This window comes from Arctopsyche grandis, chromosome 12 (genome assembly GCF_051622035.1).
Source record: "Arctopsyche grandis isolate Sample6627 chromosome 12, ASM5162203v2, whole genome shotgun sequence".
Classification (NCBI taxonomy): Eukaryota; Metazoa; Arthropoda; class Insecta; order Trichoptera; family Hydropsychidae; genus Arctopsyche; species Arctopsyche grandis.
Genome location: NC_135366.1, coordinates 28,037,863 through 28,065,638, shown reverse-complemented (window position 1 = coordinate 28,065,638; position 27,776 = coordinate 28,037,863). Strand labels below are relative to the sequence as shown.

Below are 27,776 nucleotides of genomic sequence, written 5' to 3'. Positions count from 1 at the left end.
AAGGCGAAAGGTGGAGACAATTAGCAAGGTTTCTTTTTTTTGTTTCGTTGGAAAAATGTAAAATTTTTCGCATTATATACATATGTATACGTATGTATATACATATAATATACATGTGTAATGTTTCGCGTGTTCGCAAATGTCGGATTTGTCGGATTAAGCTTGTTGTAACATTGTGTTGAACGTGTAGTGGGCGCTTATTAATAATGCCGTAACGTGCGTTAATCAAATTAAGTCATTGCAGTTTTGTTCCGCTAATTACGAGCAGGGTGTATTATTTTGGTGCAATTTTTAGGCGATTATTTAAAATACAGCTTTCAAATTGTATGATTCGATTGAAAAAGTTTGGGTTTTATGGTTATTTCTGTATTTTAAAAGCGGTTGTTTTATTATCCGAATGCTAAACCAATACAGCTCGTGTCGATTGATTGTGATTTAAACATATAAAATATATGTATATAAAAAAATACAGGATGCATTTAAGTAAATGACAGATACTGGTATTTCGATAGCGTCGTAAAGTTCTAGGAAATAATTTGCAATATTCAAATGCAAAACACGAGGAAAATATCAGTGGAAAAATGCACATCTTAAAATATGCACCCACGCTTAAAACAACTGATTTGACTAATTTTATTTAAATTTTTTTCATATTATTTTTTATTATCTTTCATAATATAATATTTACATACATATATACAAATATAATAAACATATAAGGCTTAAATTTTTGCAAAGCTTTCAATACAATTTATTTAAATATGTTCCGACAAACGGAAGCAATTTTCCGTTGAAATTAATTTCACAATTTATCGATCAAAACTAGTTAGTAATAAGTAGGTACATAGTAAGGAACAAATATTTTAAAGTCTCAAAACATTATTAAATCCTATATTATTGCAGCCTGAGAAAATGAGAGAGAGTATCCACTATCTAAGTGCAATCGTGGGTGAAAAATAGAGTCCCCGCATTATTCTTAAGGTACTCAGTAAGTACCCGAACAAAGGATACGCTGGAGTTCTCAGACCCGGGCGTGTGCGTGCGACTAAACATGGTAGACCTGTTCGTGCCTAGATAATATATGCATTAATGGATCGGGGAAGCTAGCTACACGCGGTAGATCAGTTTATTCTGGAATGAGCGGTGGATCCGTGTGGACTTTCTGAATCATTGAATAAATGCTGTGAAGTGACTTTGGCCTCTCATTTTGGATTCTGAACCCACCCCTCCGCTACATTATCAAACGAGCCAAATTTTTTCTTCATAAAATTTTTCTCGTCCTCCTATTTTGGTCCAAAATCACAATTGAATAGATCTCTTGAGAACTAATTATATAATATACTAGTGTTGTGCCCGATGAAATATCATCGCATGGGTTATGGCATATTAAGTTATTAAAAAATATATATTAAAAGAAATGTGCCAAATGATGTATACAAAATGATTAAGCAAAATGGCGCCAAATGATGTATACATATATCAATTACAAACCGCAAGCATATACCAGCATTAACCAGCTGAATAGACTAGTGGTTAGCATATAATGCTTTGAACAGAGTGGTCACGGGTTCAAATCCCACTGGTTTCTGCTGGCGAAACTTTGGATTTGTGACTCCGGGTCGATCGTTTCCTATCAGAGTTTACCAATTTATCTGATTTTCATTGAAACGGTTCCAACAAATTGGCAACCTTACCCATTTTCTCACAAAACTCGAGCTTTCAGCAATCTCAAATTTCGCTGAATTGTATAAAATGCTGCAAATTTACAAATCTGACCATTAACGAATCCGTGAATGTTTAATTGATATGCATTTACTGAATTTGGCTGAATTGTTTAGAAATTTTGCAAATTTACAAATTTTACCACAGATGTCTGTGTGGGTGTTAATGTTTCTGGCCAGGAAGGCGCATTGAAGTTATAAATTAGGCCTTCCTGGTATAGATTTTAAAAAATGCATTTCTTGCAACAATTAACAAATTCGGACTAGCTTAACCCTCCCTCACCGAAGTGGGGTATGCAAGTGTCCCAATTTTTACAATGAACTTTTTTTATTCCTAGAATGAACTACAGGAAATTTATTTTAATAGATTTTGTGTGATTTAGAAAAGGGGTACATCGTAAAAAAATACATTTATACATGTCAACGTTCAAAAGTATGATTTATGGTAGCGATAAATCATGTTTTTGACTGTTCGCTTGCATATTCTTGTTGATCGATGAATCAATGCGAGAGAAAGAGACAGCTACATTTTCGTAAGCTATTGTTTTCGTCGCTTTTGGCGCGTGGCTATTGAGTCATGCATTCAACTAAAAAAATATATTTATACATTTCTACGTTCCAAAGTATGATTTAAAGGCGGTAGCGATCATCCAGATGTTTTCAATTATTTTCAATTCCAGTCGGGATTTGAACCCACAACCCCTCTACTGGCAAGCAATTGCCTATATATAGTCAAAAATGATCTATTACTTAACAATGTCAACAAAACCCAGTCGAAACTCGTTGCCGTCAAACGTTTACCTTCCCGTAAGGGTAAAACTGTTAGACTGTCATGTCAAGATATAACCCCGATACGATATTCGAACCACGTATGAAAATACACCCAGGAGTTGTTCCATTTATATATACATATACATACAATATATATGGAACAACTGAAGGGTACTTATCTGTCAAATTAGCCGCAGTCGAGTCGAGAGCTGCAATTCAAACGAACTTTTCGTTTTATTTCCTGACTGAAATGTCCCTTTTGCCGTATCGAAAGTTGCAACGTGGACTTGTCTCGTACGTGTATATGTATTTTTTCCATAGGAAATTCACTGATAGTGCAGTAAGTTCATACATATACCCCCAGGTATGGGGAAATCACCGAGCAAAACCCACTACCGCAGCAATATATCTCTGCAGTGGACTTCGACGTAAATTAGTAGCCGCTGAACAAACGGTTAAGGTACGTAATTTATATACGTAGTTGGAAAAAAAATGGGGGGGGAAAATACGCAAAGGTGGCAGAGAGGGGGTTGAAAAATCGGATTTGTTCTGTGCAAGTTGAACATTTGCGAGATCAGCTCGACGTGAAATTAGAATCGGATCAAGTTGAATTTTTTTTTGCCTTATGATTCTTAGTGGTAAATTTTTTTTTATTTGAATAAAGTGCTCTTTCGATTATCCTGATGCTTATGATTTAGTAATTTTTTGAATAAAAACACGTTGAAAAAATACAACCGGCAAATTTTTTTTACATACCACATTTAACCAGCGGCGTGGACTAGTTAAACCTTTATTATTTTTATTTATTTATTTAATATACTTGGGGGAGGCGGCAAAGCCGATAGATAAAAATGAAAAAAATAAATATAAAGCCTTGATTTATTAACTATATAAATTATTAATTATATTAAATAATATTGTCATACTTATATGCGTGTAGACGTACATACATGTTGTTTCGGAGTTGAAAATTGACTATTTAATATAATAATTTATATACAACGGTAACTTAATCGTGGTCTTGTGAGAGATTTCACAAATTATTAATGATTCATCCCATAATTCTGACCTAATGAATACACAATGAAATAGGACAAGGTTCATTTATAAAGTTAAACTATCTTTGTAACGTATGACTCAATGTATGAGTCAATTTAATTAAATTAATGTCAATTAACAAGTAACGTGGACTAGTGCTTAGCATATTATGTTATCGAGCAGAGTGGTCACGGGTTCTAGTCCCACTAGCGTCCTGCTGTTGGCCAGACTTTGGTTTTTGACTCCAGGTCGATCATTTCTTATCAGAGTTTGACATTTTTTTCTGACTTTCATTGAAATGGATCCTGTAAAATTGACATCTCCTTTCCCAACTGTTTACCTAATCTCAAGTTATTCAGCGTCTTGATGTTCGCCAATTTGATTTTAAAATGCTGCAAAGATTTCTCCATAGATGTAACTGTGGATATTTCTATGAATTCGCAATGTATAAAATGCTTATTTATGTATATTGATTGTATTGTATCTGTTTAAGTGCATTCGCCGCTTTGGAACAATCTATAAAGGTAAGTGTTCATGTTCTATGAAATAAAGTAAATAACCGATTCCATGAAAAAATGTTTATCAATGACAGAACATTCGCGAACAAAATGCTCACACGACAGAACGTTGACGAATAAAAAAATCGCGGTAAAAACGCTCACTGACTTAAATCTCCATGACAAGACGCTTACGTACAAAACGCTCATTGACAAAACTTCAACGACAGAACGTTCACGAACGAAAAAATTCGCGATTAAAAGGCTCACTCACATCATGTCTACGACAGAACGCTCACCAACATACGTACAACATAATTTCAATGAAAAAAATGTATTTCAATGAAAAAATTCCAATAAAAGAATGAAATTTCAAACGATCTAAGAGATTAATAAGTGACTTATAAAGAAATTGGAATTGAAAAGTCTTTCAACTCTCGTACAATATCGCAATATTTGAATACAATTTTTGCAATAAAAATAAATACAATAGTACGAGTAAGGTTTGAAGTGGGTTAATACATTGAAAAAGTATGCAAATTAAAGACTAGAGACTAAAATAAGAGTAAAATACAAATAACGTAATTAATTTGAAAGAAATAGCATAGGTTAGGTTTTGAATATAATTATTTTGTCAGTATTTTTAAATAATTCGTTAGTATGCATATAAAATACATTATAGTTTGGATAAGTATGTATGTATGTATAATATACTATATCGAGATTTAGCCAAGTTCATATAATTAAAAATAGGCATTTCTTATAATTATATTTTAAACACTGACCAGAATACGATAAAAATACAACACATGTATATTTTATAAAGAGAATAAACCGACTAAATAAAAAGGCGGAAATAATTACCGAAATTTTAATAGTAGATCTTGCAAAAAAAAACTCCTTTCAAATTGACGACTGGCAATTATTACAATAAAAAGATCGTTTAAGCGAAAAAATTTCAAATTTCCCCCGACAAGGACACGCGCAAAGAATTCAAGGGTTACGAAAAGCAAAGTCTATCCTGCGATACGGTTCATTTTTCATCGTACATTTTTAATACTGGACCGAAGTGTCTCGAGCTTTTCAGTTCGCGAAATTGCCATGTTGCGTTTCTGCATGATTAATGGTGAGTGCGCATGAACGATATCGCACACTATTTTAAAAAAAAATCTATATAAAAAATAAACCCCTGCTATATAAGCAAATTCAATTTTTTTCGATTATTAGTTGTTGTATACGGCTCGTTTGTACGCCGAGGCCTTTTTGGTGCGAACGGAAGATTAGGTGATCAGTGCAAGTAAAACAGTGGTCTATCTAATCTGTATATTACATTTTTACTGGCTAAAAGACTGGTTTAAAATTAAAATCTCCACTGACCCGAAACATCTTCTTAATCCTCCCTCACCGAAATGGGATATGCAAGTGCCCCAATTTTTACGTTTTTCGTAATAACTATATGGTTATCAAAGCTATACACCCTATATTTCTTATATTCCTAGAATGAACTACAAGAAATTTATTTTTAATAGATTTTGTATGATTTAGAAAAGGAGTACATTGTAAAAAAATACATTTATACATTTCTACGTTCCAAAGTATGATTTAAAGGCGGTAGCGATAAGTAATGTTTTTGACTGTTCGCTTGCATATTCTTGTTGATCGATGAATCAATGCGGGAGAAAGAGAGAGCTATATTTTCGTAAGCTATTGTTTTCGTTGCTTTTGGCGCGTGGCTATTGTCATGCAGTCGCCTGTTGGCCTTACCTATGTGGGTTTGCGTGTCGATGCTTGTCGCTATTTTTTAACACAAAAATAGTCATAAACATGCTATAGGACTAAAACTTTTCATGTTGATGTATAAAATGATTAATTAGTTATATATATATATTGAACCCATTTGTATTGAGAAAAGCTGTATTTTGATTAAAAAATACTGGGGTCTTACTCGACCCCGGTTCGGGACACTCGTTTGATCTCGACGCTCCGTCCTTCAAAGGTTAAAATGTAGTTCGAATTGACGTTGAGAGCCGATGTTTATGTAAATCATGATCATGGGATAAAAAGAGTTCAGGAAATGATTGATGAATACAGTTTTATGTTATCTGAAGAATTATTTAAAATGCAAATTAGGAGCATTTTATTTTAAATTTTTTTCAATATTTGACTTTCGATGTATACAGTCTGATCAATGACATGCCTAATGGTAGAGCTATCAGATCTGCGTCACTTTTTTGCAAATGCAATAAAATGGGTCGCTTTGAGTCGCTCCAATATGCACGTAGCAGCTTTGGGCGCCATCGTTTATCACACGATTCCTATCAACGATAAAAGTGCGACTTATCGCGATTGGTCTTCATAGAAGCGAGCTTCAAAAGCTTTTTACACATTCATAGCTAGACTGGAGATAAAAATGGTTTAAAATATATATGTGTACAAACAACAGAGAACCAGCTCTATAGAGTTATTTAAATGACTGTGTGGAAAAGGAGAGGCAAAAGCTTTATCCTTTACCAACACGAGGCATTATACGAAACGATGTATCCTTATTACGGAGAGCTTTCGCAAACGCGGAAAGCTTTTCGAATTCTGCGAATTTATGAGGTTGGAAACCGCTTATGTGTACAACAGACGTAACTCGATATAAGTCTTCTGGTTGCACTTACATGCGTGTATTATATTCCACATTTATACATATATACAATTTACGTAACAAGGCAAAGTTTCTCTCTCAAATCCTACAAGTTGATAATACCACCGAATGTTTCGGCGAAAATCGACTTACTTACTATACACTTCGATATCGCAAAATTCAGACAGATTGTAATTAAAACTTGTAACCCGAACGAAAAAAGTTGACGATCTGCTTTTGACGTTCTATATTCGAAATATCGACGTTCGAATGCAAATTGAGTTTCAAAAGAGGAAAATTGCTTTAAATTGGGCTAAAAGCTAGAAAATTAACCCTTTGTATTTGTATTTCGTATATAATATACAGCTAGCCGAATTGCCTGACCTTGCTCGGTTTGGTGAAAGTTGAACAAAAAACAGTAAAAAAAAAGTATTCCAATCTAAATTATAAGAATAAATTTGGTGATTTAAAATAAAGAAAAATACACAAATATTTACATTTATATATCGTAGTAGACTAATAGAATTGCTTGACGTTCCTAGAGCGAGTAAAAGTGATAAATGGAGCTTCTTTTTGAAAATCTTTTTAGTCCGCGGTCAATTAGTCAATTTTTTTATTATACTAAATTACAAACTGTAGATTTTCATAACGGGTAGATATTCATTTTTATATTAGAGTATAAAATAAACTGTCCGGCGTTGCTCGAGCAATCAAAAGTTGGATTAAATATACATAGAACTTTTAGAGAAAAGTTTTAGTCCGCGGTATAACTTAAAGAAAATATAAAAAAAATTGCTATTTTTAAATTGAGAGCTATAGATATTCATAGGTATAAACATTGACCTAGCGGTCAATTTTTTTACCTATAAAGATGATATAAAACGATCCACAAACGTAATTTTGTTTCACATTCAACATAAAAGTAAATTTGTGTAAATCATTTCCTATCGACAAAAATTGCGTAGTCGATTAATCTATTATTTCAATATTTTATGTTTTATTTATAAAGAGGAGGACATTCGGCCTAATGTTGATGATCGATAGCCGAACTAAAAAGAAGTGAAAACAAAACAAAACAATAACAAACACGTAAACGTACGACTGGGAGTTTCCTAACGCGCTTTCGATGACTGAAAATTACAGTGCGCATTTTGATCGATCTATTACAATCGACGGATAATTTTTCGATGTATTATCCATAAATCACGATAGCCTCTAGGCAATTGTTGCCATATACGATAAAAATTTCGTTAAAAAAAATTCAATTCGATTATCATATTAAGACATAAGAAAAGTTTACGATTGCGCGAATTCCGTAGGCGAATAATGCGGGGGAAAATGTGCATGGAATAAATTTCCGTGGAAAAAAAACGATTTATAACAATTCGATCCGTAAATCAAATTCGTCGTGAAATAATCGCTGATTGCCGCTTTTTTCCCGGTTAAAAACAAATAGCTCTTAATTTCGGTTCCCGTGTGATCGGATGAATCGTCGGCGCGCCTAATTTTCCGTGGAAAAAATGCATTTAGTGTCGGACATTTCGCTTTTTTCGGACACTTGTCTTTAGAACAAACTGCTTACGTAACCCACGGCTTTCGTTGTGTCATTAAATTACAGTACATTCTCGGTTATCCGGGACTATGATGAGAGCGAACGATTGAAAGACACGGATCATGCAGCCGAATTCAGACGTCACGTTCAATACACATTCATTACTGTTGGAAAAACTGAGAATTACTCGATAATAAGACGATAATCGCACATACAATATACATAGGTAGTTTAAAATCCAAAAAGCATGAGATATTTCAAAAATACTGATTCTAGATTGTAAAATAAGGTCGAACTGCTTTTTGGTTTATAGTCTGAAGTGTCTCGGGGCACTTATTTAGGACCATTGACATTTATTGTTGATAAATTATTTCTATGATTTCAGGATCGAACTTTCATAACTTCAACGTATTCAACAGTATTAACAAATTTCATCAAACGAAAAAATCGAAAGTGAAGTAAGAAGAGGCTAGTAAAAATACTTTTGACTGTAAGGTTTTACCGAATGATTTAGTTGAGCGGTCACTGATTATTTACCTTTCCGCATTAAAAAATGCCATATATTGTCATATAATGTCATTTTATTATGACCAATTAATTATATTTTGTTTAGAAACTTTCTTATAAGAAAAAATTCCATACATTTTTTTTTATATTGAAAATTTTAACTAAGCCAGTATTTAAACAAAAATTTGCCAAAACACCGATAAATATTATATAAATGCAATAAAAAGGATAAAAAAATTAGTTTTCATTGCTGCAACAGGTCTTTCATCCATCGTTCATACCCTTCAGGTATAAACACAGATTACCTAAACACAATCTGCTTTAAGTCATCGACTTGAGAGAATTTAATTAATATTATGTATTAGATGTATTATGAACATTTATAAGGATTGTAAATAGGTTTTTGAGCTCTTTTTCCTATTATGCTGTACATTAACATTAGAATAATATATTACTATGATTACTAACCAAATTAAATTAAATTGTAAAATAGAAAATGATCAGTAGATCAGTAGCTATTAAAATAGATATAAGATGTATTGTGAACATAATTTCGTAATAATAAAAAGCATTTAAAAATCAAAAAATCATCCATCGTTTGGATTAAAAATGATAAAAAATATACTACTATGTCTAGTCGCTTCAATGTCCGTTAAAATCCAAACCCAAAAACCCATGAGAGTATGTTGTGATCGATGATCAAAGAATCAAAAGGATTAAGACCGTTCGTTACATTTGAACACGCACTCCCTTATATTATATAAACATTTTCGAAAAGCGGAAAAATCGAGTCTAGTATAATATAATAATAAGGATACGAGGGCACGTATAATAACACGATAATTACCAGTCGGGGTACCCGGTACCCGGTCGTTCCAATTACAGGTTCTAAACCAGTTCAGACCATTCGGAAAAAATGAGTAAAAACGCGTAATTACAGTACGAGATCGTATATACATTCGTTTTTATATCGAAACCACACTACCTACTGGGCGATGTGTTATATTGAAGTTTGCAAATTGGAAAAGAGTTGCAAAATATACACGTATGTGTATTTGTGCAAATTTGAGGCATCAGCTTCGGGTGTAGTAATGATGATTTCAGTTATTTGGGATTTAATTTAGTATGTAATCGGTTCGTACTCATCTTCGAAAGATGGCTTTTTGGGACCTGTAAGCTTTAAATGTTCGTATTTTGATTATATTTTTAACTCGTCGTTTTTATGATTAAACTTTAGATACATTCTGATCATTTTTCAATGATAATACCCAAGCATATGTGATTACAATATAAAATTGTGGTGCCCGATAATTTTTCGACGGGTTGTTTTGTTAAATATAAATATATACATATATAAAAGCTATATACAAGCATTAATATTTGTATTATAACCAGCAGCGTGGACTATTGGTTAGCATATATGCTTTCGAACATAGTCGTCACGGGTTCAATCACACTGGTTGCTGCTGGCCACAACTTGGTTTGTGACTCCAGGTCGATTGTTTCCAATCAGAGTTTGCCAATTTATCTGGTTTTTATTAAAACGGTTCCAACAAATTGGCAACCTTTACCAATATCTCGCAATTTTCGAGTTTTTATCATTTTAAATGTCGTTGTTTCGTATAAAAAGCTGCAAATTTGTCCATAAATGTCTCGCAAATTTCGAGTTTTTTAAACCTTCCTGGTGTATATGTATGTTTGTAAAAAAATTAAATAAAATGAAATTATATCGTATTTTTTGAATCAAAAATACATTGATGTATTTTTAAATGAATAAAGTTTTGATTGTACTTTAATTTTTAAAAAGTTACATTTTCCATGTTTTCAATCAATCAAATTGGTCAGTAATTGAAATAAATGGTCAGTCACACACACTCATGTATATTATGACACACTCACACTACCGATTGAGCAGCATACTTTAACAGTTGTATGTATATATGTATGTATGTATATTATGCATCATGTAATGATTTTTAGAAGTCAAAATTGTTGATATGATTTTCGTAATTTTATAGAATTGACAATTTCATGATTCCAATTAAAGTATTTACTGACCCAACTGATAAATAAACTGGAAAAATTCGTATATATGTATGTAGTAAATATACGTTGCTGACATTTTAATTTAAAACTCAATGTCGAACTATGATTAAAATTTTACTGAAAATTTAGTTATAAATTAAATCAACAATAGGTATATAAATATATAAAATTCATTAAAAGTTCATCTATATTTTAAATTAATTTCATACAATTTAATCTATTAAAACTTCAACGGGTTCGTATCGTCAAAAGTGGCATCACTTTTCATCTTATTTTTTTTTAAACATTCTAAACGACTTCTACTGTAGTTTAATGGGTTTTTTATATCATAAAAGAAAATTTATTATATATAATTAATAAAATTGTCTTTCGGTCACACGGAATAATAATATTTCACCATAAATTATAGCGTTTTTATACGGCGTTAATAAACACATGTCTGGCGCGGAACAACTACTGGAAATTCGTTTATATCGATATTTATATTGCGTATAAAAATCGTTAATTCCAAAAACGACCTTTTCGGTCAACGACTTTTTTTTCGGTCACTTTGTTTTATTTTTATTGGCATCGTCGAATTAATTTTCGGCATATAAATAAAACTCCAAACATGACTTGATCGAATAATTGATATTGGAGAAGACGTTCGCCCAAAGCACTTAATTGATAAATTATCACCCGTTCGATTTCAATTATTATTAATCTAATACACACGACGTTATTATTACTATTTTTTTATTATCAAATATTGTTTACTAATTCGGAACACCCAGCTTTTACGCCCCACAGCTATTATTGCGTATTGAGCTATTAAAATAATTATAAAATTACCGTTTGATTCAATTTTGATGAATAGTCGCAGATTCGGGTGTGTCTCTTTTAATTATCTATGGGCGTTGGTCAGATTTTTAACCCCTTTGCTGCCGATCGACTCTTCGCCCTTATAATAAAATAATTAAAAATCGACTAGTTTGAGTCCTTGGCCTGAAAACCCACTATATACATATACACATGCATTGTATATTATACGTATATACATTCCCTTTGTGTGATGATTTATTTTAATTGCTATACGTAACGTATTGTAATCAGATTATGTTTTAATATACGATTCGAGAGCGGGTTCATGTCGCCGTTTTCATGTTGTTATGTTTTTTTTACAAAATAAACCCGTTCGTTGTAAATTCGGTCGGTTAAATCACTTACGGTGACAGCTATATGGAGTTGATAAACGCACTCTACATTTAGATCTACTTTAGATACTCTTTTGTAGTAGATTTGCCTGCGAGCGTTATGTTGTATGTATGTGGTTAAAAAAAAACCACTACATTTCATCGATACGTTGTGCGTGAAAATGTATCAATTTGGAAACTGGTCTTAAGTGGAATGAAAAATTCTTTTACGAATAGGCTATAATTTCAAGCGGCTTTTTGTATCAAAAATTTTATAATATTCGTTCTGGTTTCGTTCGAAAATTAATTAATGACCCTTGGGATAAATATATATGTAATAATTTGTAGTATACTCCGAATCAAATTCATTGATTTTATCTAATGTATGTATGTATGTATGTATATATATTGTTATCAAATCGTGTCTATCTTTTGATGTTTCATATAAATATTGTTCTAAATTCCACGACGAGGAAGTTCCATATAAGAAATTATACATGTTTGTATTTATTCGGCATGCCATTAATTAAATTACTCATGTCATGAAAGTGTAAAAAAAAATTTGTTCATAAACAGTGCATAGACTAGACTGTAGTAGATAATCATTGATTTTTAATTTTTTTCTGTCAATATTATATGTATATTTTTAATTTATAAATACGAACATAGATCTACACATCCCTACACGTTCGTTTATAATTAAATATTCACATAATTTTTTATGTAAAAAATAAAAAAATTATAAATGCAAAATCGGAGTCGGAGTACCTCGATTTTTAACGACATAGTGATGACATTTTCGCCTGTTTATATTTCATAATATTCATATATTTTATGGACACTTTTTATATTCAAAATAAATATAAATACCTAAAAAAGTTGTCGACAAATTTTGTATTCAAAATAATGAAGAAATCATAAAAAAATTAGATTTTCTGAATAGACCGCTTTCGCCATACAAATACCAGTTGCGAATGTTTCGCGCTTTGTATGAGACTTTCAGGCAAATGGGTGACTTTGAATTCTCAATTATTAGTTAAAACTGATCATAATTGATCCAATCAAACTGCAATAGGTGAGTATTAAGCGCTTATTTATTTTTAAATATGAAAAACAGAAGCTATTACAAAAAAAAACCAACTTTTTGTTGAGATATGTATTATATGTACATCGATTTATTGAAGGTACATGACTTTGAAATGGTTCAAATCATTGAAATGGTTCCTGTAAATTGGAAATCTTGCTAATCAGCATCTTGAGGCTCGCCAATTTGATTATAAAATGCTTCAAAAATTCCTCCATATACATATATCAATGTTGGATGTTTGTATGAATTTGCATTGTATAAAATACTTGTGTTTTTGATTTTGAATTCTTTTATTATTACTAAACTATGTTCACAATTTTAATAGCTACTGATCTACTGATCATTTTCTATTTTACGATTTTAATTTAATTTTGTTAGTAATCATAGTATTATTTATTTATTTACATATATACCAGGAAGGCCTTACAGGTAAATCCCAATACGCCTTCCTGGCCAATTACAAATTACAATTACAAATACAAATGCAGCATTTTTATTACAAGTCATTGAATTGCGAGACACTCGCAAATTAACGAGACATCTATGAATTGTACATACATTATTTTGTACATCAATCAAACTTCAAATAGTGGTGACATAGTAGGTAGGAAGGATTTTTAGCCAATTTTTTTTCCGGGAACCGTTTCAACAATGAAATCAGAGAAAATTGGCAAACTCTGATAGGAAACGATCAACCTGGAGTCACAAATCCAGGTCTGACCAACAGCATACTCTGAAAAATTCATTTTCATTCAGGGATTGAACCCGGAACGTTCTTGACGCTAAGCAGAAGCTTAACGATCGAGCTATGCTGCTGGATAATTATATTATTCTAATGTTAATGTACAACATAATAGGAAAAAGAGCAAAAAACCTATTTACAATGAAACTACTTATGTAAATTGATTATATTGTATTTGTTAAAGTGCACTCATCACTTTGGAGGGATCTGTAAAGGCGAGTGTTCATATCCTATGAAATAAAATAAAATAAAATATGTATATCGATTGAACCCATACCAAACACTCGCAATAAATAACTCAACTCAATACATAATAGATAAGCATAATAGCGTACATATGAATTTCAACGTGCGGAAAACGAAGGGACGGGAATCATCACATCGCCGTGAAAGTTTCGCACGCGCTTTCCCGGGGCCCGCTTTTCCACCGACTTTTCCGCCGATCCAATAATTAATTTCGGCTCCGACACAAGACAACGTTCGTCGGTTCCCCGGTTCCCAGGGCACATAATATTAACGGGTGTACAATGAAAACCCGACACGCAATCGGCGTTCGCGTGACAAACCTGACGAAGAGAAAATCGTTATACTTTCCCAGTGGAGAAGGCGCGCGAGAAGGCAATTCCTTAATGAGTTTTAAGCAACGATCGCAGATACTGATTTTTAACAGTTCATTGTTGCGCCGAATTTACATATATAAACCCAGTACGGTCTTATCGTGCTGAAATTAGTAGGCACCTATTCCTTTATTTTATGAATAAAAATATACGCACTTGTGTGCCGATGTGGGGTTTTCCGTGCGAATACATTAAATTCGCAGCACGTGTGCCGCGTAAAAGTAAAATTACGAACGCTGAATTCGAATGTATTTTATCGCTGATTACAATGTCTCGTATATATTACGCACTACAACAATTTATATCTATCTCCCGGTATTTTTATTTTTTTCTGGCGATTTCTATCTGCACGGTGCGGTGTTGGGAAAATGGCAGGAAAATGGGTCAAAGTTTGAGCAGAATGCGTGTCATATGTAAATTGGTCAGATTTGTTTGCACGTACCTACCTAATCTCGGTCAGTAATATATAATATAATATATGAATGTACAGATACAAAAATTTAATATGTATGTTTAATTTAAATCTCGGCGAGTCCGTTTAAAAGATTTATAGCGCAATAGAAAGTTTTTCGATTAGCTTTGCCATTGTTTAATGTTAAAAGTTAACTAGTTTTAGTATAAAACATAAAATAACAATACATAGGTACAAACAAACGTAAATGCATTCAAAATTATTATCAAATATTAATAAGCTTTTGATTTTCGATACATATGTATATCTACGGACTGTCACGTTCCAGGATTTGTGTGTGTTTTTAAAAAATTAACTAAGATGACGACAATTTAGTCAACATACCAATCATTATTTCTTTAATTTATTTTTAATTTTAAAGTTTTGAATAAAATAAATAAAAATAATTCTTTAACAAAGATACGCTTTTAATAATCACTAGTACATATTCATATAAAAAAAATTATAAACTGAAATGAACTTCTTTAAAGCGGAATATGTAAGAATGTTAGAAGTACGTTAGATGAATTGGAATGGTTGGATATTAGAAATAGACTTAAATTAAGCACTTTAAAATTTGTATATAAGCTAGATAAGAATCTATTACCCAAATATTTTAATAATCACATAGTTATGAATAGAGATATACACAATTATAAAACTAGAAATAGGAATAAATTAACTATAGGTAGAGTTAAGAAAGCAAAAACTGCAGGAGGTGTTTTCCACAGAGGTGTTCAAATATATAATGCCATTCCTGAGAGCATTTGAGGTGCTACTAACATTGGTGCTTTCTTGTTAATAGATACCTCTGTAGAAGATGACGTAATTATATACATATGTACGTTTAATAAAATAATAAATAGATATTAATAACAAAAATTATATTGATAACTGGCTTACCTCGATAAAATAAACGAATTTTTGTTATTAATCCACAAGAATAGTCGAAATATGATTTTTCTAAGTAGAATTTCATTTAATTCTCATATAAATACAATTTAATATATTATCTCTATTAATTCAATTCAGATTCGTGTAAATACGAGTAAATAATAATACGAGCTTTTAGCGTTAAACAATTCATTAGCAATTATCTATTTAATAATAAATAAATAAAATAAAAAGTTTTATGAAATACAAGTAAGTCAGTATAAAACGACCAAACAGTCAGTATTACGTACACATAAAATCAACACCAATTTCATAACTTTTTACATAAACAGCCTAAAAATACACAGCCTCCCGGTACACGTGTATGATCGAAACTCGCATGATTTATATCCACAAAGGGTTTATATTACGGCGAAAGTTTCGTTCGTTTTCACCCGGGCGATAAATAACGCGTGGCCGCGCGCACGGGGTTAAGAAGGCCGCGACGGTTTATTTTAATGAAAACGGCCGATTTGTTTACAATGAAAGGGTTAAATCGGCACTAATGATCGGTCGGATAACCCGAGGGTCAACAACGGGGAAAAAACGCGCATATATATGTGTATAATATAAAGGCGGGTTCACACTCGACTCACCGGGGGATGAAAAAGTCGGGTGGAGGTTGGGGTGGTTCTCTCCGCGGTGATATATGGACCCGATTAATAAAAATCTTTGGCTTGGAGTTTTGGATATGCGGGGAAATAGCAATAATGGCGCCATTTCGAATCGTGTGGCAAAAGAACGGGCGCTTATTGAATTTATCCATTATTGCGCCATCAATCAAAACTGCGTTGGTAGCACGCGGCGCGCTTGGGGTTAAATGCGTATATTATATATTTGTGGGTTTAATATATAAATGATATGATTGCAGTCGAAATGTTCGTACGAGTATATTGATGTAATATTCATGTGAGGTTTCTTTGGAGAAGGCATCGGTAAATCACTCGGTGATCAGCTTTTTAACACAAAAATAAGTACCTATACAAATATACATGAATGCTAAATAGTTATTTTAATTATATTTTTATATCATTTTAGTTAAATAATTGGTTTTTAATTAGAACTTTTTTCAGAATAACAGGTGGACCATAATCAATCACCAGACTTCAATCGACTATATAATTTTTTATTTGTTAATATTTAAACATTTTTTGATAAATTATGAAAGAAAATACTATTAATATTAATAACCAATACAAAATAAATGTAAATATAATATAAAAAATAGTTAAAATCTCTTATGAATAAATTAGTACTGCGTATGTACATTCAGAGTCGCTAGATTTATAAGAATCGCAAATGGGTTTTTGACATTTTTTTCCTATTATCCTTTATACGCTAACATTAAAATAAAATAATACTATAATTTCTTATAAGAAAAATAGTCTGTAAAATAGATAACGATGATAAGATCAGCAGCTACAGATATGAAATAAGCTAATACAATAAGAAATTCAACCACTTGAAATGACGCAAATTTCAAACGAAACTTTTAGTCACACGATAAAAGATTTATGTATAAATTTTTATTTTATATAATTTTTAATGGTTATACATTTTATAAACTTTTTAAATCGTTTAAAATTTGTGCATTTTAAAAAAGTTATAATCATTTAAAATAGGGTGATTTATTATGGCCCACCTGAAACTCGCACTCACGTGCATTTATCTCACCCCCCACTTTCCCAGTGAATTAAACGAGAAAAAATTAAACCAAAATTGCCATCCACGTATGTAAATTAGCGTAGGGTCAAGGGCGCATTCGTGGGTGTATAGGGGACGCCACTGTTCCGAAAACGTGTACCGGAAGGGGCGTCCGAGAAACGTATAATGAAAATTGTTTCAAGGACTTTTATAGGCGAACCGTGTCGGCGCCCCCTGGACCAATTGTTACCATTGTTCGACGAAGAAAAGGTCAGGACCACGTCCCAGGAATTCGGAGACCCTCGTTAGGTCAGTTGTCAAAGCCCTCTTGTCCCTCTCGCCCTCCCTATAGAATGTTAGCCCTGGGATTCGGAGACATTTGCGTTTTCCGTATATAGAAAAGTGAGCTCTAAAGTGCTATGTTCACACTACACCGCAAATGCTCGCTACAACACTCTTAATGTGAGTATGTTATTTTGTATAGCCCTGTGGTCTGAATCTGAATAGGGATATGTTTAATTTTAGTACAATTGCGTCATATATTCTTCTTACACATATAAAGATGTTGCCTACTTGAGTGTATCATATACAAATCTTCAACTTTTCAAAAATTCAAAACCACCAAAATTGATATCTTATATTATTTATACTTAAAATATATAGTTGTTATTATTTTTATTTAACAATAGTCTGCCAGAGAAAAATCCAAGCAACGTATGCAATATCGGATCTCTCTTTAATTTGATCTAAACTTGAGAATGAAACGTAGCTAAAGCCTTTAAAAAGACAAAGATAAAATGATTGTGTATAAGATCTGCATACATTTCGTATTTGTGGGTCACTCTTGTCCCAGGTAGGAGTCGATTGATCTTTAACGACTCCGACTCCGACTGTTATTAATTTCAAAAGATGATATCCTATTACAATCTTGCCTATTTTAGGTTTTATAGTGTACTTTCAAAATATGATATCCTATTACAATCGTACATATTTACATAAGTTATCATTATTTATACATTTCCATTGAGTTTCATCTAAAATAGTAAATCAATCGTATTTAAAGTCATATTCATTGCATGTATCCATTCAAATCTTACACTAGAAGTTATTAAAATGTTCAAAACCTTGTTATATATATTTAATTGTGATTTAAACTGAAACCTTCCGATTGAATTTTCCATTGTTGTGTCACTGCGCAATACTATAATGTAAATTCCATGTCAAAAAATGCTAATTTTTGCCATATTTCATACTAGATAGTTTGAAATTGTTCCATTGAGAATCAAGCCTCATAGTTTGTAATTAATTTCCAAATAATTCATAATTTCCATATAGCTTATTTTATTTTAATTAAATATAATACTATACCACTTACATATATGTATTTGTATCTAACCTGACTCTTATACAAAATAATGAACAGCTTTTCGTAATTGTATCGAAAATTTGCCTCAAAATATCGATTATTCAATTCGTGTAAATTGAAACTGAAAACTAGAACAAAGTCGGAACTTAAAATTGGCTATAAAGTTCAATACTTAAATCAACACTTATTAATACAACACGAATCGAACGTGAGCTAAAATTAAACCGTTCTGAAGACGTATCCATTAATTTTTATTTACATACAATATTGTATATTAAAAAAATACTTTTCCGACAAAATTTGAATTTTTGTTGTATTATATACCTTTGTAATCATAATTATCATATATTTTATTCATATAATATTCTTCGAATTAATAAATCAAGCCGTCGAATTCCAAGGAATTCTTCTTTCACACGATTTTCCTCCTTCATTATTATTATATTAAATTGTATACACACATTGTAAATACATATATTATATGTGTACATATAATAATATGCATAGTTGACTGGCTTCACAAGTACACTGCCTTGTACATCAATCATCTCGCCAAGCTTCCGAATGGTTCTAAAATGAAAGCGAACACTCCATCTTTTCATATTCTTTTCAAAGAATTGCCCTGAAAGAGATTTTCCATAACCCTTTAGAATTGATGCGGCTCAAAAGAAATATACACTGTGTTTTTAAATTTTAACCATTTTTTTTTCAAAAAGTTCTCTTTCTTCATATTGTAACACGTCCATGTAATACAAAGGTAACAAAAAACTAACCGTATTTTGCATTAAATTCGAGAAGCATTAATTCAAAGTAATACACTCAATACTTAATGGTATGGATATTTCCGTTGCTTAAAAAACCGGTCGTTTCCTAAAATACCATGCATATAGATAGGAAAACATATAAAAAACGATGAGTGATTCGATACTGCGATTAGAAAGAATTCATATTGTATGCATACATGAATATTTACAGAAGACAAAAAATGGAGGCTTTCGAGGCGTTGACATTGGCGCCGATTCGATGACCACTTTCGACGGAAAAACTGGTTTTTTTTTACTTTATCTTTCGAGGGATATGTATTCTTATTTGAACGGTGAATTTTCGATGTAAGTGAGGATTGACGCGTTTATAATTTCCGTCGTAAACGGTGCAGGTGGATTTTTGCTGATTTTCGAAAGTATTTTTATGCCAATGCAAGTCTTATAATTAGTCGCTTGCAACTTGTTCTGCATGAATTCTTGCAATTCACTTCATAAAATGTGTATACAAGATAAACCAAACGGATGTCGGTCACAATCCTGACGAAATTCCATCTTGATAGAATTATAAATAAATTGGCTTGTTGTTAATCAGGCTTGTAGAAGGATTCAACCAATCAAAGTCTTCTGAATTATTCACTATAGAAATGATGTACCACAGGTATTTTGAATTTTTTCGTGTCTAGACTTAATGGAATTTTGGGCATTGATGAATTTTGTACAGAAAAATTTTAATATGACAAAATTCTGTATATGATTTATAAATACTGAAAATAATTAATCCTATTACTATTGTGGTTATCGTAGATTTATCAATATTAATTTCGACTATCGAAATTTGAACTGTTGGAATTTTAACTAATTTTAAGCATCAAGGATTTTAACAATAACTTTTCAATTATAAATTCTTATGTGTAATATTATTAGCAAAATCTGAGGTTGTTACAAATATAAGATAAAAAAAGTACAAACATAATAGGAATTCCAATTTAGTAAATTTATAAAAGTATCAACATTCGTCGAATAAATTTTTAATGGTTTTACATGATCAAAAATGTAAATTTACCTAATTTAATCGTTTAAAATTCTAACTACTGGATTCCATCTTATTGGAATTTTGTTTTAATGGAATTTCAACTCTTATTATCTAATCCTCTAATAGCTCGGACTTAAACTCTAACAAGACTAGTAGACCTTATGATGCAAACTAGTATATCTCAAACAAATATATTTAAAGAACAAAATTCACTATCGAGGATATTGCGAGCAAAAACAACATCCAAATATAGCAGACTAGTCTCTGATGACTATGTATGGAACTGAAAATACAAAATTCCAATACATGAAACGGACTATGTATGGAGCTTAAAAACAATTAGCAAACAGTCTTCCCATTACTTACTCAGAAGCGTACGTTTTTTCAAGTCTTGGAATTCGGAATTCTTTCAAAGCACAACTGTGACACAAATTTGAATACTCAATCGCATCAATATGAACCATATCATATTTTTTATGTCACACATGTCTCGTATTTAATAAGCACGAGTAGATATCGATTCCGATACATCATTTCGTGCGTGTTAATTAAACACACAACGTGGAATCGGGTTATTAAAACGTTGCGGACAGGCAAACCGGTGACAGCAAAGCCTTATCGTTTATAGTCCGCCATCCGGTTTTTCGTCGCTCGTAGAGAATAATATACCCCACCTATACGACGAGAAAAAAAATACAAAAAAAGGACACTTTTACAAGAGAATTATAGAGGCAATTTCACGGCGAAGGATGAACGCTCTGCAGAGCACGCTGTTGAACAAACGCGTCGCATAATTTAAAAGCACGACCGTTAGAAATTATTTTAAATGATCCAAACCTGTTTAGCGGCCAATAAAATTTTTAATAATATAAATAAGTGTCTGTTATTACTTTGGCCAAGTTTGGTTAGTGTGAAATTTATATTTCTGTATCAAAAATATGTTTGAAAAAAAGTAACGTTCAACGCGTAAATTGATATGTGAATAGAACGATTAATGTTTCAACCATTTAACACCATATGTATAAAACTAAAAATATTCAAAATACAATTTAAAGATTCTTATGGTGTGTTTCAATGATATATTATTACATTTTAACTAATTTAAATATTTAATATGTTCATACAAACAATTTCAACCGATAAGATTTAAAATGTCAAAATAATACAACATTTAAAAATAAAACTAATTATTAATTTTACATATTAAAATAGGCATTTTATAACATTCAATGTTATGTTATGTTATGCCTTTTATAACATTCAAATTATAAAAGGCATAGTCACGTGTTTCAATAAAAAATCATTTAAATTGTCTTAAAGTTTACATTTTTAGTGTCAAATTACAAATAAACTTGGATTTATAATTAAAGGTTTTTTGTAATATTTTGATCATCAAAACGTTCAACGAGTAAAATAAACTACTAATTGAATTGTCCGGCGTTGCTCAGGTGTGTGAAAGTTGAAGTAAAATAGTATAAAATGAAACTTTTTCACAATTGTATAGTTAATAATACCATAAATAATGTAGAAAATTCGGTGGTTTTTGTAATTAAAAACTATAGATTTGCACGTTGAACAAACTAATCGATTAATAAAGTATTCTATTTCGATTCGAATTTAATATTTGTAATCGTTTTTATTACACACAGTATGTTATTTATATATAAAATTACACTTCAGATAATAAAAGCTCCTAATAAATGTGTTAAACGTTGAAAGTGTATTTAAAATAATAATACAAAAAAAAAACATGAGAGAAAATATAATGAGCGGTTTCTACGGAGTATCAATGGCGGTACAAAAATATAAAATAAAATAACCATCCCCCTTCAACACAAAAGACGACCCTTGTTTTTCACAGCCTCGATTGTCCGAGCATAAAAAATAAATACATACGTCGTCGGACAATATATCTATACATGTATGTATATAAAAAAGGGGAAGATTTCCCGCGCATTATTATAGTAATCAGGCCTTTTTCCATTGAACGAAGTCCTCCTTTTTTTGGCCATTGAGCGGGATATATCACGTCCTTCAATAATGGACTAAAAGCGCGTGGACTAAAGTCGCGATATTTCCAAAGGACGAACGCTCTGGAAAACTGGACGCGTTTTTGCGGAAAAGGCTTTCCGCTCTCCCCCTCCCCCCTTCCCTCCCCGTCTGTAATTACGTCGGAGGAGAGAAAAAAGCTAGGGAAAACCCGTAGAAAATATTTTTAGAAAAGGAAATTGGACACGCGGACGTAGATTAAGCGTAAGATACGTCTTAACGCACACGCAGACACAAATCGCAATATTGAAAATGGACGACAGAATACATCAATCAGTCCGTCTGCTAATTTAACCTTTTTTTCCCCGTCACTTCAAAATCATTTCGACGTTGAAATATTAGTCGGGTTCGTTTGAAGGATGCCTCCCGTTTAAATTGCAATATATAAACGGCCAATTTTTGACATGTTCTTATTAAAATTTGACGATATTCATCCTTTGAGTAAACTTTCTGAAAGAAATCCGATACAATGATTATTTCAATACTTTATTTCTTATCTTGTTATGACGATAAAGGTTTCTAATCTAAAGCAAACACTTAAAAAATAGATTCGCCCGATGTTTTTAAAGCTTAAAATGTCTTCCAGAAACGAATTTATCAAATTTCAAAAACGAAATATCACTTTTACAAACATTCGTTTGTCATAAATGAAATTTATAATAGTTTCGCTCAGTGCTGACGTTTAATAATCGAATATCATAGATTTGACGCAATGCTACAGACTGACTATAAATCAACAAGTCGACTAATTATTATTATAAAAAAGCGTCAATTTATATATATTCAATTATATGAATAAATTAAAAATTTACAGCGATTTCAAGGACGTGCATATATTCGTCATATAACATTATGTACACTTTTTGTATAGCATTGACGCCATACTGCAAACTGGCTGTAAATTAACACGTCGACTAATTATTATTAATAATATAAGAAAACGATATTTTCAATTAGGTTGTAAGTAAAATTAATATGGATATGTATCAATTTAATCAGTAATCGTATGATTTTATCAGTAAATAAATTATCAGTAAGTTACATTATCGATCACTGACTGCTTGGCTATTGTCTGTCAACAATAAGCGGTCAAATGACCATTCATTTTTTTATATATAAATTACATTATTATCATAAAATTTTCGTAATAGTTACTGACCATTTATTGAAAATAACTCATCATTTAATTTGTTGCCTTTCCCTTATTTATAGCCATTTTAAAGGTGATGTTTATTCGTTATATGTAACATATGTATACAATAGAATTAGGTACATTTTTGACATATTTAACTTTGACGCCATACTACGGACTGACTGTAGGTCAACAGGTCGACTAATTATTATTAATATGATATAAAAACGTAAGTTAAGATATATTTTGGTTAAAATTGCTATTCGAAAAAAAGTTTCTTATGTATCGCCATTTTTATTCGTCATACAAAATTATGAACATTTTTCGCGTAACTTTGACGGCATACTGCAGACTGTATGTAAGTCAACAGGTCAACTTATTATTATACGTATGATAAGAAAACTTCAGTTAATATACATTTTTGTTTAAATTGCTATTTGAAAGATAGTTCTTTAAAATATAGCCATTTTAAGGATGACGTTTATTCATCAAACAAAATTATGTACATTTTTCGCGTAACTTTGACGGCATACTGCAGACTGTCTGTAAATCAACAAGTTAACTTATTATTATTAATATTATAAAAAAACTTCATTTAAGATACTGTTTTGTTAATTTTTTTCTTTAAGACATAGTTCCTTAATTATACCCACTTTAAGGGTGACGCTCATTCATCATATAAAATTACATAAATTTTTTGCATAACTTTGACGCCATACTACGGCCTTACTGTAAGTCAACAGGTTGGTTCATTTTAATTATTAAAAAGCGTCATTCTTGTATAATACAACTGTATAAGTACAATTTCCTTAAAAGCTACTATTCATATTTTAAGCGTATCCTCATTGATGGATGCTATTCTACGACCAAATCTGATCGAAAATATGAATTTGTCAATATATGACGATCAAATTGTTGCATGTCATTGCTTTATGTATTTAAGACAAATTGAGAAGCTTCAACATTATATCATAATTGTAAAAAAATCTCGATACGAAGAGGCATTACTTGAAATAAAATATAATATGAATACTTGAGAAGAATATTGTAAGCGTTTCTATTGGTATATAACTGACACTTTCCATTGGAACGTTGATTGCTGACATTGTATGAGTTTGAGTGCTTTTTATAAAGTCAACAAAATTTAATGCATACAGTATTGTGAAATAAAAATAAAACAATAAATATTTAAACAGAGAATTAGCGGGCGCGCGTCAAAAATGACACATGCAAATTATGCATACTTTTATTTATATAATTTTTAAATGTAATACCTATCGTTTCATTCGCACGACACTCAAATCAAAGAACACAATACATGCGATATCGATCGTAAAATCAAAACTGCATTTAAATATTTATAACATTATACAGGTTCGAAGTCGTCATTCGATTTCGAATCTTGCTCACCCACACACTGGGTAATTTCGAAACCCGTCTCACGGCAAATGGTCAAATAAAAAATTTGTTGTCTTGATAACAACGATAATGAATACTGGCGGATTTAATGTGACAGATTGCCGCAAATTTTCCATATTTAAATATGCAAAAGTGTATAATTATACGCGTTAATTAGCGAAAACAACATTTTCGCATCGGAATCGCTCTTTTTGATGCATTTTTTCCCCCCAACAACGGAAAATATCAAAAACACGTCTGAAAATTTTCAATTATCATTCGCGAAATTCTACGCAACGAAATGATTAATTATTATAATAAATACGATAAAGGAAAAATATGCAAATACCACGGCTGAAAATTTCAACCGCTTTGACAAACGCTGCCCGACTAATTCGCCTAATTTAATTAATTCGTATAAAATGTGAAATACGCCAAAATCTTATATTTTACATTACATAATGGATTACATTATATTCGTTGAAGTTTTTCCCAACGTTTTAATATATATAGGCATATAATATAAGTTTGCTGGTGATAAATATATTCAAATTTATTCGAAAAATGTTTTGTTTACACATATATTTACATGCCATTATTATTATACTCAAATATAATAGTAAGTATGTATGTAAGTTCAATTCACAAGGAAAATCCAGTCGGATTATATGTAATATATAATATATGTATGTACATAATGTGGAATTGCTAATGGAGAATCCATTAACTGGCTCAATCGGGTGACTTTTGATCAAACGTGATATTTATAATATAATATGTAGAAGTGAAATGGATAGTATTTATTTACGAATCCATTTAGATGGCTTTATTTATTTACACAATTATATGCTGAAATATATGTTGTTTTCTTAATAAAATACGACGCCAGAAATGTACAAAATAATTGCACTAGAGTTCGATGGTATCGCTTTTGAAAGCAATTGCTTTTGACAGCATGGATGAAAGCCTTTATTTTTCAACAACAAACCGAAACGTACTTTCAAACGAAATCTTTTTAGATATAGTCTTAAACAAATATATAAATCGAAATATTTTTTTAATATTAAAACATGACTAAAGTTGAAAGAAATTTGACTCTTTAATAAAATTGACTTAATTTTTTCATACAAAATAAGAAAATATATTTAAATATTAAAATGAACTGCTTAAAATTTCAAGAAGAATATATAAACTTTGCAATCAAAGTATTACACGAACGAAAACTTTCAGTTTGCAACAACAAAAAAGGCTAAAATATAATCTTAAACATTATTAGATTAATAAACTTAAATAAAATTTCAATTTAATAGGATTTCGAGCTTTTATAATGCTGTATATAATGGCATTTAAATAATACTGCATATAAAATATTGATAATTGCATAAATTCATGCATGATTTTCGTGCGTTTTGTAACGGTAAACGGTAAAATTTAATACTCTTATAAAAAATCATTTATAAAATTAATAATGATCATTGGATCAGAAGCTATTATATATAATAGATCTTAGACGTATTTTGAATAATATTAATAGCATTTTAATATCAAAATCAAACATTAAACCGCAAAATATATCATTTGAAAAAAATAAAGCTTATAATTTTAATTGATTTGAGTCCGATTTTAACTATGGAATTAATTAAATCAAATAATTAAAAAATTTTACTTTTATCGCTTAATACATTATATCAATACGTTTACTATTATTTGTATGTGTTTAATTTTATTTAAAATATTATAAAATGTAATTACTTCTAATTGAAAAGTACGTCATTAAAAATGTAACGAAGTAGATGAGTAAAAATAATTCGATGAAATTTCTGATTTGAACGTAATTAAAGAAAATGATTAAAATGTAACAAAAGAAAATGAATAAAAATTTTCCTCGGAAAATTCCTGAAAGGAAAAACTCACCTCGAAAATTCAGCCCGACAGGATCGTCCCAGCGTCACACAGAGGCAATCCAAATTCCGGCGCCAAAACAACACTGAACAATTCACGTCAACAACAATAACACCAACAACAACAAAAACTCAAAACCAAAACCAAAAAAAAACCACGTGACTCAAACGTCAAATCGTCAACTGTCATCGATCACATCCGAACCGAAGGCAACGCGAAAACGGCAACGACAGCACCAGAATCAAAACACGACACAGTCAGTGATATCAGTAAACAAAACGCGTTGATATGAGATGATGATATCGCGATTTCGCGCCTTTTCGCTCCAGTCGCGAACCGTACGGCTTTGAAGCTTCGAGCCTCGAACCGAACTGAGCGCGAGCTTTCGCCAGGAGCTTTCCGGCACGCTTATCTACCCCTCTCTTTCGCACCAACACTCTTTTGTATAGCGCCGTCTCGCTCTACTCTACTGGCAGTGTCTCGTTCGCTCTGCTGTGGAGCGAACGATACTCTTTTGATATCGCTGTCTCTGTTCGCCGCAGCGTTTTCCCTATCGCTCTGTCTCGCTCGCTCTTTTGCCGTAGCGTGAGGACATTCAAAGCGAGGCGCGCGCGTTTGACGTGAAATTTTGGATACTACTACTGTTTGAAGCGAAAAGGTGCGTGAATGGATTGGCTTGTTTTGGAGTATGCGGTCTACAAAGATTTTATTTATTTTATTTTATT

At 31.4% G+C, this 27,776-nt stretch overlaps 1 long non-coding RNA gene across 1 annotated transcript in view; it reads right to left on the bottom strand.

Annotated features, from left to right (window-relative positions):
- Positions 1–27,424, bottom strand: part of LOC143920403 (uncharacterized) — a 309,775-nt gene extending 282,351 nt beyond the window's left edge. The window contains exon 1 of the long non-coding RNA XR_013261338.1: positions 27,064–27,424. This is a non-coding gene — a long non-coding RNA (uncharacterized LOC143920403). The remainder of the gene's footprint in view (positions 1–27,063) is intronic.
- Positions 27,425–27,776: the final 352 nt, after the last annotated feature.